At 37.5% G+C, this 13,695-nt stretch overlaps 1 protein-coding gene across 1 annotated transcript in view; it reads left to right on the top strand.

Annotated features, from left to right (window-relative positions):
• The window catches only part of LOC126368360 (cadherin-86C), a 245,490-nt gene that overhangs the window by 36,362 nt on the left and 195,433 nt on the right, over positions 1 to 13,695 (top strand). The gene's annotated exons all lie outside the window — the stretch shown is intronic.

Raw genomic sequence — 13,695 nt, 5'->3', positions numbered from 1 at the left:
GTTGTGTCGTTTCACAGTCTCCACCAGGGCTAACATGCGCAATACGCACAAAAAATAATAATAATAAAACACTTTATTGCACACAAATTTACAAAACACTTACAGGACAAACTTATTCGAAGGTGGGCAAAGGTGGCCTTATCGCTAAGAGCGATCTCTTACAGACAACCTTCGGCAAAGGATATGGTACATTTGTACAGCTGCAGTGTAGCGCGCAGATAAGTAAAATAAAATAACAGACTCATTTATTTATATATATATATATACACAATCATACATTATACTAAATATATATGTATATTAAACACATACTATGGTACATGTAAGTAAAAATAAAATATTAACAAAAAATAAAGAAAATAAAGTGATAATATTATCGTTCGATTCAATAAATTATGTCCAAATCTATTTAAGTTATTTTTTGACCCTAACATGCATGGCACATGATTTTGTTCGTATTTTGACAGAACGACGTAACTTATTTGGGTTCACATATGAGCACCAATCGACAAAACGACATAATTATATCGTCAGAATCGATAAAATGACCGTGACAAAATTTATCACGTTGCGCACATAAGCCCTACATATTATCACGGTTGCATTAGCCAAGTTGCAAAATGATTATGACAATCGACCGTGACGGTCTTCTTTTTCTTATCGTGTGGGTTGTGAGGTGGAATACCAGCCTCATCAACCCTGGTGTCAGGGTTATGATTGAGCCGAAAAAAGCCCCTGACATGGCTCACGTAACGATTACTCACTTACATCAGTAAATAGTAACCGGGACCAACGGCTTAAGATGGCAATCGACAGTGATAGTGATAAAATCAAGCAGTCAATTACTGTTACTATCAACTGTATACAGTAAGTAAAATTAGCCTTTAATTCCTCACAAAGCATGAAATTATATCAGTCGTATTTCCATTTATGTTGTTTTACAATTATCGACCTAAGTCCGCCTCAAACAAAAGGTACAAACTCAGAAGCAAGGCACTTAACCGGCTTAAGAGACACAGATGGATAATAACGAAAATTCCATCTCTTTCACTTAAGCTTTATTTAATACATTCCCGTGGGTATATAATGGCTGTAATATTAAACGAGTTTTCCTTGAAGAAAAGGTTAGGGCTAAAAACAGTCGTAATTTTAGCCATGAGAAAAGTTCAGGCTGTTGGTAAGGCTTATAAGAGATAATGTATAAAATAGGAACATTGTTATAATAATGAAACCGAGAATAATGACGGAAAAATCCACTTGATATTAACTCAGAATCATGAACTGATATTATCCCACTCAATATTCGTCACGATGTCACTAACACCCTGTATAGTTATAGAGTTATCGTCTACTAGCGACATCGGTGATTTTTAGTTTGAACTAGCACTTTGAATACTCAGTTATCGATAGAAGCATAAAGCGTTTGTTCTTTAAAACAGAAGTTATTGCCACACACGGTCTTTTAGCCCAGACGGTCTTCCCCACATTGGCCTCAAGTAATAAATCTTTATTTTCAGGCTATGAAGTTTTAATTAAAGAACTATTTATTAGGGCTTGCCACTCATAACGTGAAAATATTCAGCAAAAAAGTGAAATTATACCTTCTTAAAAGTAATAAGTTTTTGTGTAGATGAAACGGGTTTTACTGAAAATAAAAAATCTCGACAATCATTCACAGAATTTTTTAATTGAAGTAATTATTTTGGCATTCAATTTGCTCTGGGGAATAAGAGTTATACGGTTCGTAAACATCATAATCATAACAGTTAGACCTTTTGTAATAATAGCAGCGATTCAATATTCAAAAGGTCTCACTCTAAACTTTACACAATCCCACTTTCATTTATATAAATGTAAGAGTGAACCTTTACCAACAAAAGGTTCATATTTTTCCATCAAAAACATGAAAACATCCTTTTCAAAAACTGTCAGGTAAGTCTTTGATGCGCCGCGTGAGAAACGTCTTGCCTTAATGAACGAGGTCGTAAATCGTCGCAAATATTTTCATTTAAATTTTGAGAGCATCATATTGCCCCGAGGTACAAGTATGCGAGTTTAATGAAAGCATTCCTTTAGGACGTGACCCGCCCGAACTGCACAAGTATCCTACTGTATCATTTTCTAACGAAAATACTTTGGAAAAGTTATTATGGAGCTGGCGATCGAATAAAAATGGATGTTAATAATGTTGTATTAAAGTTTTATGACACAGAAATTGAATTATATACTTAGGGCGAGTTGCGTATCTGGTGGAGACCATAATAAGGATAAAATCTAGAACCTCACAATTATGTAGGCGGCATCTCTGTTGAGTGTTCCTAAATTTTGACAGTTCTCCATAATGTTCAGCAAAAGTTTGTGATAAATTGCAATACGAAAAAAGCCATCAATTGGAAAAAGACAGTTTTGATTGAAAATAAGTTATTTTTCAAGTTTTCTTCTTTCCAATCTTTGGAGAATAATTAGGGATTTTGCAGTTAAACGCTGCGCGAAAGGTTATAGTGTAAAAATATAACCAAAACAATATGTTTGTTAACTCAAATAACATGGGGAACTGTCAACATAGAATACTCAACCGTAGCGACACCTGATGGGAGAAATACGCAGTTTTTATCCTCGACCATAGTAAACATTCAATAATTATTTTTATTATTTGGACTCTATATTTTTTCATAATTTTACGGTCCGCCGGAGGTAGGGCAAGTGTCGGTCTATGCGTGAAACTGACTTAAGTGTAGATGTTATTATTGATACTATTGAACGTAAGTAATTTAAAATTTAAAATATATTAAAAATACTAAAGAATTTATATTTCATCTTATTTTCCAGATAGAAATGAAATATAGCCAAACACTAAAGAATGTAAAATTTTACTTAGGTAATTAACTGTTTTTTTACTCTGCGCTTAAGGATAGACTGTAGAATACTAACATAAAGAAACTCAAGTACTTACTTATTTCTTATTCTCAAAGCATGTCGTCTGCTTTTGTCAGCGAGTGACAATAAAAAGATTGGGAAATACACAAGGATGTATCTGACAAACTCAGCATCAAAAGGGATTTAAAATCGCATTGCTCGCTTTCAAACACGATAAAATTTCTCCATACAAACGTTGCTCAGTTTGCCACTAGGAATCATTCAGGTAACGTACAAGCATTCGAGGATAGAGTTGAAAATGCTTTTAGTGTGATTATGTCGTTGAATCTTTGCATTCTGCTCGGCGGGCGTTATTAGAAGTCATTCCAGACTTCAGCTCGAGTGACAACAGGGGTGGAGACAGGGGGATCATCTCGACTCGATCTAAATATCGAGTAGAGCTGAGACCCTAACCAAAAATGAAAATGTATGAGATTATAATAAGCAAATCACTTGTCTTTTCGTTAGCTGTAAGGCATCCTTACATAACTCTTTCTGTATTAATACACTAATCTCAGCTGAGACTGCCCTCAAAATCATGCTCAAGTCCCTGTTTTTATATGAGAACTGTCACATTGACATGATCTTGAGGGCAGTTTCGAAGCTAAGATTAGTTTATTAATACCACCCTAAACATTGATAAAAGCGAAAAGCATCAAAAACATTTTTTGTTCGTTTTCTTAGCATTTATCCCAATTCTAATTCGGTGTTCGTGTGCTTGCTAACCTGAAATTACTGCACATCCGGTTGTTTGTAAAAATTACAGAAGCGATTACAGAAGCCATAGGAAAACTGGTTAGGTCATGTCATTATCATTAATCAGCCCGCATCATCGTACTTTTTTTTGGCGTGACTTATTGTAGATTTGCCGCAAAGGCATTAACTACTTGACCAAACAAATGGGTAGCGCTGAGGGTTCTCACCCGGTACAAAATTTAAGACAACAGGCCTGAGGGTGCCCAGTTGGGCATCATTCCACTACTTGGTAGGTATAAGCCTACTCTATTTTGCATTATCCTTTCCGGTTCTGCGTTAACCTTATCCATTTTCCGTCGTGGTAATGATGTCATGTCAACTACCTTACCTTTAACTATTCTATGGCCACCTTCCTGTGACTACTTTTGATATCATAATGTTAATTTATTATAACGCTAACAAAAACAAAATTGCGTCATCATATCCCTAGAGTTTATCCCGTTTTAACGGGGTCCACAACAAGATATAACTGTCCATGCTTATACGTACTAAAACCGAAGTATTCAAAACATTTTCAAGGCTATTCATTAGCCTTATTTGTAGGCCCGTAAGATGCCCAAATACAGGCCTGGTTTGAGAGAGAAATTGTAGTGTAATGTCGACGTAACTATAGAGTGCTTGCGAGTAGGCGCGAGTAGGCGGTGTACCAGTACTCACTCACCTAATGAGGCCATTGTTGCCTTTACACTTCCATTGTCCTGTGGCCATTTTGATTCCCTTCAAATAAACCTCATAACGCTCATAACAAACTAAAACTTTTCCTTGAAACACGAAAAACAACGAGAACAATCGAAAAGATTTTTAATTCCTTACGTTGTCTAAAACTGAAATGAAAGCACGCTTTTAGTAATAAACAGCTCACACATTGAGGTTGTTGGAGAAGAAAAGCTTCTTACAGTGACGAAGTTTTAGTTTTCTTGCAAAAGTTCCATGTTAAACTTACACAGTACATTTTCCTCGACTACCAACGTGTACGCCTGATCATAAAATGAAGGCAAATCGTGCGGGAGTTTGTTGCTAGTGTTAAGGTTGCAGGCGTTCTGCTTATTTGAAAGGTTTCATTTATTATTTTATTATTAACTACGTATCTCACACTTTTGGTACAATTTGATATCAAGTAATATTATGGAAGTCAAATTAATAAACTCCTTCCAGTCTCATTTTTGAAGCAAAAAGTTCATTTATTGCTAGTAGTCTACCTGCAATTTATATCAACTTCGTCAACAATTTACAATTATTATTCATCTATCTGCCTACTGCAATAAACATTAAATTACATTTAATAATATACAACACATATTGAGATTATTTCTTCCCGATTAGATGCAATAAAACGTAAAGAATTCGCGGCAGTAGCGTGTTGGTATTAATTAACTAAATAACGTTGGTAATTGAATGCAATCTGTGCAAATCGAATGGCGGGGAGCTATGGCGCCAAAGATAGCGATCTAACATGGCGCAGGTCGAGTGACCGCTGGTCGACCGCCGACCCCGGGCGTGCTATGCAGTGACGTCAGAATAGGGCTGGGAAGTTTCTTGTGTCGATATCGATTATGCAGACATATTTATAGTGCTTCTAGTTTCTTAATGTCCTTACAATCATCGTATTTCCAACCACAAACGATACTAAGAAACTATTGATAGATAGTTTGTATTCGTAAATGCACAATTTAGGGCTCTAAATTCATATAACCATTTTTACGCCTTGATCTGCGTTGATGTAATAGTCAATCAGGAGCAATGGTTATTAAGTACATTATAATATTTTTAGTACGTAGTCACGTATTTAAGTAGAGTTCACACTATCTAGTAGTCGTTAACCGACTCACGTAGTAGTCAACTAAGTGAGTAAGAGTTTTTAAGCACTTGTCTTAAAATACGGTTGTGAGGTTGATTATCAACCCCATCAACCCTGTTGTCAGGGTTACTATTGAGCCGCCAAAGGCCCCAAACATGGCTCGTGTAACGACTATTTACTTACATCAGTAAGTAGTAACCGGGACCAACAGCTTAATGTGCCTTCCGAAGCACGGATCATCTTACTTTCGGACACTCAGGTAATCAGCCTGTAATGTCCTAACCAAACTAGGGATCACAGCGTGATTTTTGTGATGTGTCCCTACCGGGATTTGAACCCGGGACCTCCGGATTGTGAGCCCAAAGCTCAAACCACTGGACCACGTAGGCCGTTAGAATACGGTTAACTACCGGCATAGTGTCAACCGGCTAGACATTGTCTAAAACCCTATAAACACAGTGAATTACCGTAGTGTAGTATGCTCTACGAAGTGTTGTTGCTGTTGTCATTGCTGTTTTTTTACTAAGCCAAGCCACCCGGGGAGATCTTCCACGTTGTTCTTCGTTCTTTCCGTGAGTATCCCACCGACTGCGCCAATTTATGATCGCGGCAGCCGGAGTACTAAAAAAAAACAAAAATTTCTAACACTAATTTAATTACGAAAAATTACAAGTTACAAAAATTACTTATATTAACTTAATTTTACGAGCGAGTTGACCTGATCGATACAAGAATCAAAGAGACTCGTAGCGGCGCGATCACGTTACGTTGGAGTCTCATCGGCGTCAGCAGTTTACCCCACTCGCAGGAATGAGGCCGTGACACGTGTGGGTATTGCAGCGTCTGCAGTTGGGGCCATGTGCAATATTTCCCTGCAGATGGAGTATTCAGCACATTCCCTTTTGTGTGATGACGTAACAAGCTTATATGGAGACAATTTTTCCGCTAACGATCATAAGTTCAGTCCCGAGAGACCGACTATAGAGAAGGGTAGTTTATGTTTAATATTGGAATATTACGTTTTTACTCAATGTAAAAACTATCGACTTCATCGACACCAATTCCCCTCACTACGCCTACATCGTGACTTATGTTAGAGTTGAGTAACACGATGGATGAAATTATAAATTGTAACATAAACAACCTCAAGCTATACATACATTAGGCTACTGTTTCTGTTTCTGATATTAGATTGGATGTTATAAATGCGAATTCCAAACTGCTGATATATGACCGGATTGCACGTTAGCATTCTAAATACGGAAATCTCGGATCCATTTGATAGGGCCAGACCAAATGTAGCTATCGGCGATGTTCTACAAGCTTTATTGATTTTATACGCTTCCTGGAATTGGAAAAAATATTCAATGGTATGGTTATTTAAAACACTTTCGGAATACTACTTGACAACCTAGTCAAATGATATACTTTTTACGAAACGTCAAAACGAAAGTTTTCTTTGGAGTTTGTATGAGAATACTGTCCTGTGACGTCGTCGATAAAGGCGATCAAACACTGTACTCATTATTTCATAATAAATAAAATTCGAAAAAGTTGAAGAGAAAAATTAGATTGAGTTTTCATCATGTTAGACTGGCTTTTATTTCTAGATTAGCATTTTTCTTTGACACAGTCAAGAACCCTATTTTCATAATAACTAAACAGTTACGTACTGATATAACAAAATAGTCCATCGTGTTTGGAGGAAGACAATTTACGGACGATTTACGGAAAGATTATAATACAATATTTGAATAGATAGTAAGAAAAATCTTTATTATTCAGACAAAGTTCAATTTAGACATCTCGTAAATCCACCCCACGCTTACTCCGATATTCTTTTCCAATGGGAAATAGGCATGAATTTATGTATGTACATTTCCATCTAAGATATAAATAATTGGTTGGTAAAAAATCTGTGAGGGAATCCTGTATTTCAAAGGAGAACAGATGAAAGCACAGGCGGGATACCTTAGTAGTTTTAATTCAGCCTACGTGGAAAATGTTGCCGGGGTCACGGTGCGCTGGCCATGTACAGGTTCTATGTTCAGTCCAAAACATTCCCGTGCACTGTCTAGGCAATAAACCTCCGTAATTACAAAATAACTTACCCGTACTAGTTGTAGGACTATTTATTTAATCACTTTGACGGGAAAATAATGGAGAGGCCTTGCTCGGCCTCCCATCAAAATTGTTTGAGGGCAATCTATAGCATATCGTGTCGGTCGTGATGAAGCCCTGGTACTCCGGTGTGGCGGATTAAATAATTTCCGCACTTACCAATAATGGCAGCTATCGGGAAGTGTTGTGGACAGTAATTTTAGGAAAGCTATTGATGCAGAAGTGCAACCGATCTATCTTACGGCTTTGTTAGTTTTTCAACGTCGATATCCTGTCAATCAGGCTGATAGCCTGGCCGGGGCGAGTTTATCGCTGATCAAAAACATCCATGACGCTTATGTGGTACCACCTATTACAAAATTTCTCTATCTCGTCGCCTCGTCTCGTGTTTTGTGAGTAGGCTGTACAGAGAGGATGGAAACATATAGTTGCTTATAACTATCCATTATGGAAGCTTTGGCGGATCATGGTTCTTCGGAAATAAACCTACATCCATTTCATTTTCTATCAATTTTGTGGGTATTATTTATAAAATCCTACCTCCCCTCCGATTGATTGAGGGGAGGCCTGTGCCCAGCAGTGGGACGTCTATAGGCAGTTTATGTATTCATAAAATCCCATCCCATCCCATTGGCACTTACTGAGGAAAACAAATTAGCATGTGAAAAAATAATTTATCAAAAATAGTACCTAAGTAGGTAAGCATTTTTGACAGGTACTTACACGGAATAGAAGAAAGAGATTGGAAAGGCCCTAACGCGCATTTGTATGAGAACCGCTGTCGCCGGTTCAACCCCGGTCTCTTTTGCTACTACTCCTGCAAACAGATAACTACGATAGCTCTACTGCTTCTCAAATTCCATAGCCACTTTACCGGCAATGTATAATAAATTTTCGTAAGATACTGCATACAAAAGTCTTATTTGATAAATAGCCGATCAAACTAAGGTTTTTAGCTTTCCTGTGATAAATAGGGATCTCTTTGCATGATAGTCGATATTTGATTTTTTGCCCTGCAGGTTTTAATCTACAAGACGACCTTTTAATATACGGTCGCCGAGCTCCGTGTGTCGTAAAGTTTGCGGATGAGTGTAGTGCAAAGTTGAAATATGAACTATTTGCTCATACTTGTATGGCGTGCGTTTGGCGCTCACTTGTCCCTTCCAACCTTTTTCTTTCATTCCGTGGTACTTACAGGTAACATACATATTATGACACCGAAAGTGTACAATTTGGTAATAATTGAAATTCCTTGTGTTAACGACGCACGGACATTTTTATATCTTTTTTATACTTTTTGATAATTATATACAATCTCCTTAGTTTATAAGAATTTCTGTTTTATTCTTCTATGTGGTATGATTGTCTTTTGTTTCTTTCTCTTCCATTTTCGCTGTCACCAAGATCGGTCGTTGAGTTTTTAAGTTATTTTATTTTTGCTTTTCTTTTATGTATTTTCTTTTTCCTTGTATATATGTATTTTTAGTAAAAGTGATATTCCTTAGTCTTTTCTTTTTATTTCCGCGCACCCGCTGCCGAACATTTACACCTTGTTTACTTACTCACGTTATTTAATGACATAAAACGATGAGCCAGTGACCGTAATATTGGATTCCCTGTACAGTAATCTACCGAGCTTTAACATTCAACCCTCATCCGTTTCATTTTAATTGCGTGTCCATTCATACATAGCTTTATAAGGCTTGCGCATGTCAGTTTCACTTTATTCTTGACTGACGTGAAGATTCGCGAAATTGAACAAAAAAAATGCAATTATTTTTTACTCTCCTTCAGTTTAAATATGTGTCCCGTTTTGGGATACGCGCGAAGAAAAAGTCGTGATGTAACATTCAATTAATTCAACGGAAAAGGATAAAACGAGTACCATCAATGTTAATTTCTCCATTTGCGACTGCGGTTACTGCTGGTTTGTTAATGAAAATATTTCTACACTGCACTCGTAGGGTCATGATGATTTTTTGACGTGAATTATTGTAAATTTGCCGCAGATAGCATTAGGGGATTGAGGACTCTCATCCGGTACAAATTCGAGGCAACAGGCCTGAGGGTGATTATGGTAGTGTCGAAGATACTTAGGTAAGATGCCTTACTGAGAAAACTAATTGATTTACAGCGAACATTTTTCTTGCATGTGAAACTCATATCTGTATTTTTACAACTAGACCATCGCCACGCATAATCTAAGACTAAAAGAAAACCTATGAATGTCTTTGAAGAACACTTATGAATGGATTAGATTCCGGATATTAGATTTTATCTTATCTACTACCGAAACTGGTTGCTTTATCTTCTAACAACTTGTTGCTCTACATGCATGATTGACATGATAATAGTGTGACTTAAATGAATAACTATGTATGTCAACCACGACCATATGATCTATGTCATAATAACACAGACCATAACCCCAATCAGTACCTGTTAAGTACTTTTGTTTTCGTCATCGAGAGAAGTAGCGCATATTTGTGGAGCTCCTTCGCAATTTTCACTTTTGGGACCAGAATTTGAATTCTTGTATCGTGTGGGTTGTGAGGTGGATTACCAACTCCATCAACCCTGGTGTCAGGGTTATTATTGAGCCTGTAACGACTACGTACTTACATCAGTAAGTAGTAACCGGGACCAACGGCTTAACGTGCCTTCCGAAGCACGGATCATCTTACTTTAGGACAATCAGGTGATCAGCCTGTAATGTCCTAACCAAACTAGGGACCACAAAGTAATTTTCATGATATGTCCCCACTGGGAATCGAACGCGGGACCTCCGGATCGTGAGCCCAACGCACAACCACTAGACCACGGAGGCCGTTAATGTTTAACATTAAGAATAAATATAATATTGAAAAATTACAAAAGAAATTCATTTGTACCAGTATCCGACAGATTATTTTGTCCTAATACTCGTCAAAATGCGCCCAACAGCACATAGGAAGTTAAAAGAAAGTGAATGTAATGTGTCCTGCCTACCTGACTAATGTATACGTATGTAACTTGCCCATCTTCAAGTCGTTGTTAGGCAATCGTCGGCTTACAATGTGATGTTTAATTCATACCTCATTGTTCGGAATCAGCGATGATTTATTTGTCGTCCTCGTTGACAGCAATGCTTATGTCGAGTCATGATAACTGCATGTTTTTATGGTGAAATGTTAAAGTTGGCTTTTGATTTATGCTTTCAGAGTAACGTTTTTGTTCTGAAATCAAAATTGGTGTAAATTCGGTATGAGTTGGACCCGTCATGTTCACGTACTGAATACATTACTTTTAAAATTTACATTTAAACAACTTTGATGTCTAACTAACGTCTTACTTATGTCTAAGTAAAAATATTTAATGATTTTACCATGTTTTCAATCGTCATTAATGTTATGCGCGTGTGAAGTAAGGACAAAATGAATCTTAACATATTCTACCTAGTAGATATTTGATCATATCGGGCATAAATTGCCTTCATCTTACACGATGAATGCTTTGCATCCTCAGGCCTGTTGTCTCAAATTTTGTACCGGATGATAGTCCTCAGCGCTCTCCATTTGTCCGGCCAAGTAGTTAATGCTATCTGCGGCATATCTACGATAAGTCACGTCGAAAAAAAAGATGAATGCAGGAAGCACGTTATCAACTGATTGACTTGGACGATAATTCATAGACTTTTAGAAATGTTGCCTCAACAAAACATCCTCTCTGAGATTGAAACACGAGTCAACATGAAAGATAAACAATTTCAACAACAAATAGATCCTGACATCGTGGCTATCCCGCAGCTTGGAAACCTAGGAAATCTCCCAATGAAATGTAAATAAAATAACTTATCGAGATGAGAAGAAACCAACTTAAGATTTCCTTCCTCGGGAAACTTCCGCGTCACATGACAAAATTCACAATATTATTTTAAAAAAATGTATACTTACTCTAACACAACACATACTTACATTAACTTTGGCTTAGAAATCATGGATAAACCTGTTGATGGTCAATGTAACATTTTTGAATTTACATTATTTCGCAGTGTTTTGGCTGAGGAGAAGAAATGACAAGAAACTGCAACAGCAACACATCTTGTAAATCAATGAGGGTATACATTATTTCGGCTGCTTCTAAATACACCGTATTTAGCCTATCCTAGCCGTATAAAACCTATCAAAAAGTATTAGAAAATTCGAACACTCGCGATCGCGTTCACTCCGATAATTATAATTCATTCATTTATAAAGTGGTTAAATCATTTTATACTCATATTCTATGTCATGCTTAGTTGTGTCTCTACCTGTCCCAGAAAATAAAAGCGCGATGCCATGATTAAAATTTACAACTTTGACATTATGCGCTAAAATATGGGGTCCTTTAAAAAGGTTCTTCAAGTTTGGCAACACATTGGAAACACACTGGGTGCTGCAAATGTCCATAGGCGCCGGTGACCCCTTTCCCACCAGCTGGCCCGCCAGCCTATATGCCGTCCACATAAAAATATAAATATGAACTAGTCACACTCCTATTTCCCGTTGAGATCAACATTCTAAAATCACCCATATGATCTGTTCTGTAGTCAACATATACTATGAATTTGCAGCTACTTTTATCTTGGCATACTTCTCATGCATCTCCTATATTCATAATTCATTTACATGTGAAATATGAATAAAAACACTTTATCATTTCCTGGGCTTAGAACTAATCCATAGGATTCGTGATCGTATAGATATTCCCATCGCCGACTCGTGACCAAAATGATTTATTCCTTTAAAATCCCTAAGCGGTTCACTGACCTATCCTTAGGCAGTGTATATTAAATCCTCACGATTGTTGATATTAGAGATTATGTACTACGAAGTACGAATTCTCTGGCCGAGTATAACGCGGGATAATGCCTTTTTCTGACATCTTAAAAAGATTTAGGTTAAGAGTCTTATCGTTTTGCAGAATAGATGGTGAAACGCCGTGTTGTGATTTCGTGTGAATTTGGATAAGGTGAAAGTAAAGGATGCTGAGTGATACTGACATGGGTTTTTCATTTCGAACATACATTTCATGCAAGAGCTCCTAGGGAGTCTTTGAGATGACATTGGTTAGACTAAGGCCCGCGCATCTCACTGGGACATCGCGGTACCAAAAAGACGCCAAAAAGCATTTATAGAACTGTGTAAGAACATTTTGTTGGTGGTGCGTCCGTGATTGGCACAACCAAATAGTTGAATTACCGATAAACCATTTTTATTTGAGAAATCAGTGTAACAGTTGAATAAATCAATCTGCCTCGTTTCTGCTCGTTTTAACAAAGTATTCTTTTGTCAAAGTCATAGATGTCCCATCATTCCAAAGTGCCCAGGGCCTCCTAAACAATGTACTGATACCTGTTACCCTAAACAATATACTGATAAAGACAATGTACTGAGTGTTCACGAAGAAGCGTTTTTGTTTGAATTGTAGCGTCACATATGGCGAGTTATAAACGAACGTGTCGATACCACAGGTATTATCTAAACAGCACTGTATTTATATAGTTGTTGGCTTAGGCCGCGTTCAGGGACCCGCGCGTGCGCGTCGCATCAAGCGGCACGGCGCGCGGCTCTGTCTGCCGGAAATACAAACATATGACAATTTTTTTATTTTATTTTATTTATTTATGGTCACCAACAGAGTTAACAACAATAAATACATTACAAGTTACTTATATATAAACAAGAGTAATTGTTACCCTAATTATAGGTGACAACGGCATGCAAAATTAACTACAGCAAAGATAGCTTAAATGAGAAAAAAGAAAAAGAAGGCTAAAAGCGCATCACGCTTGCACAGTTAAGACCATTTACACTTAAAAACAAACACATTTGTTGTTATTTATAAACAATGTACTGATAAAGACAATGTACTGAGTGTTCACGAAGAAGCGTCTTTGCAGGCGTTTGTTTGAATTGTAGCGTCACATATGGCGAGTGACGCGGCGGGGGACGCGGCGGGCGACGCGGCTGGTGAAGCGCCAGAAACCACTATGTCACTGAGCTGCGCGCGCCGCTTGACGCGCCCCGCCTCTCCATAAACGGAGAAAACGCTTGACGCCCCGCGTGTCCCTGAACGCGACCTTA

This window comes from Pectinophora gossypiella, chromosome 7 (assembly GCF_024362695.1).
Source record: "Pectinophora gossypiella chromosome 7, ilPecGoss1.1, whole genome shotgun sequence".
Taxonomy (NCBI): domain Eukaryota; kingdom Metazoa; phylum Arthropoda; class Insecta; order Lepidoptera; family Gelechiidae; genus Pectinophora; species Pectinophora gossypiella.
The sequence above is the reverse complement of the archived record's forward strand: the minus strand, read 5'-3'. Positions and strand labels throughout refer to the sequence as shown.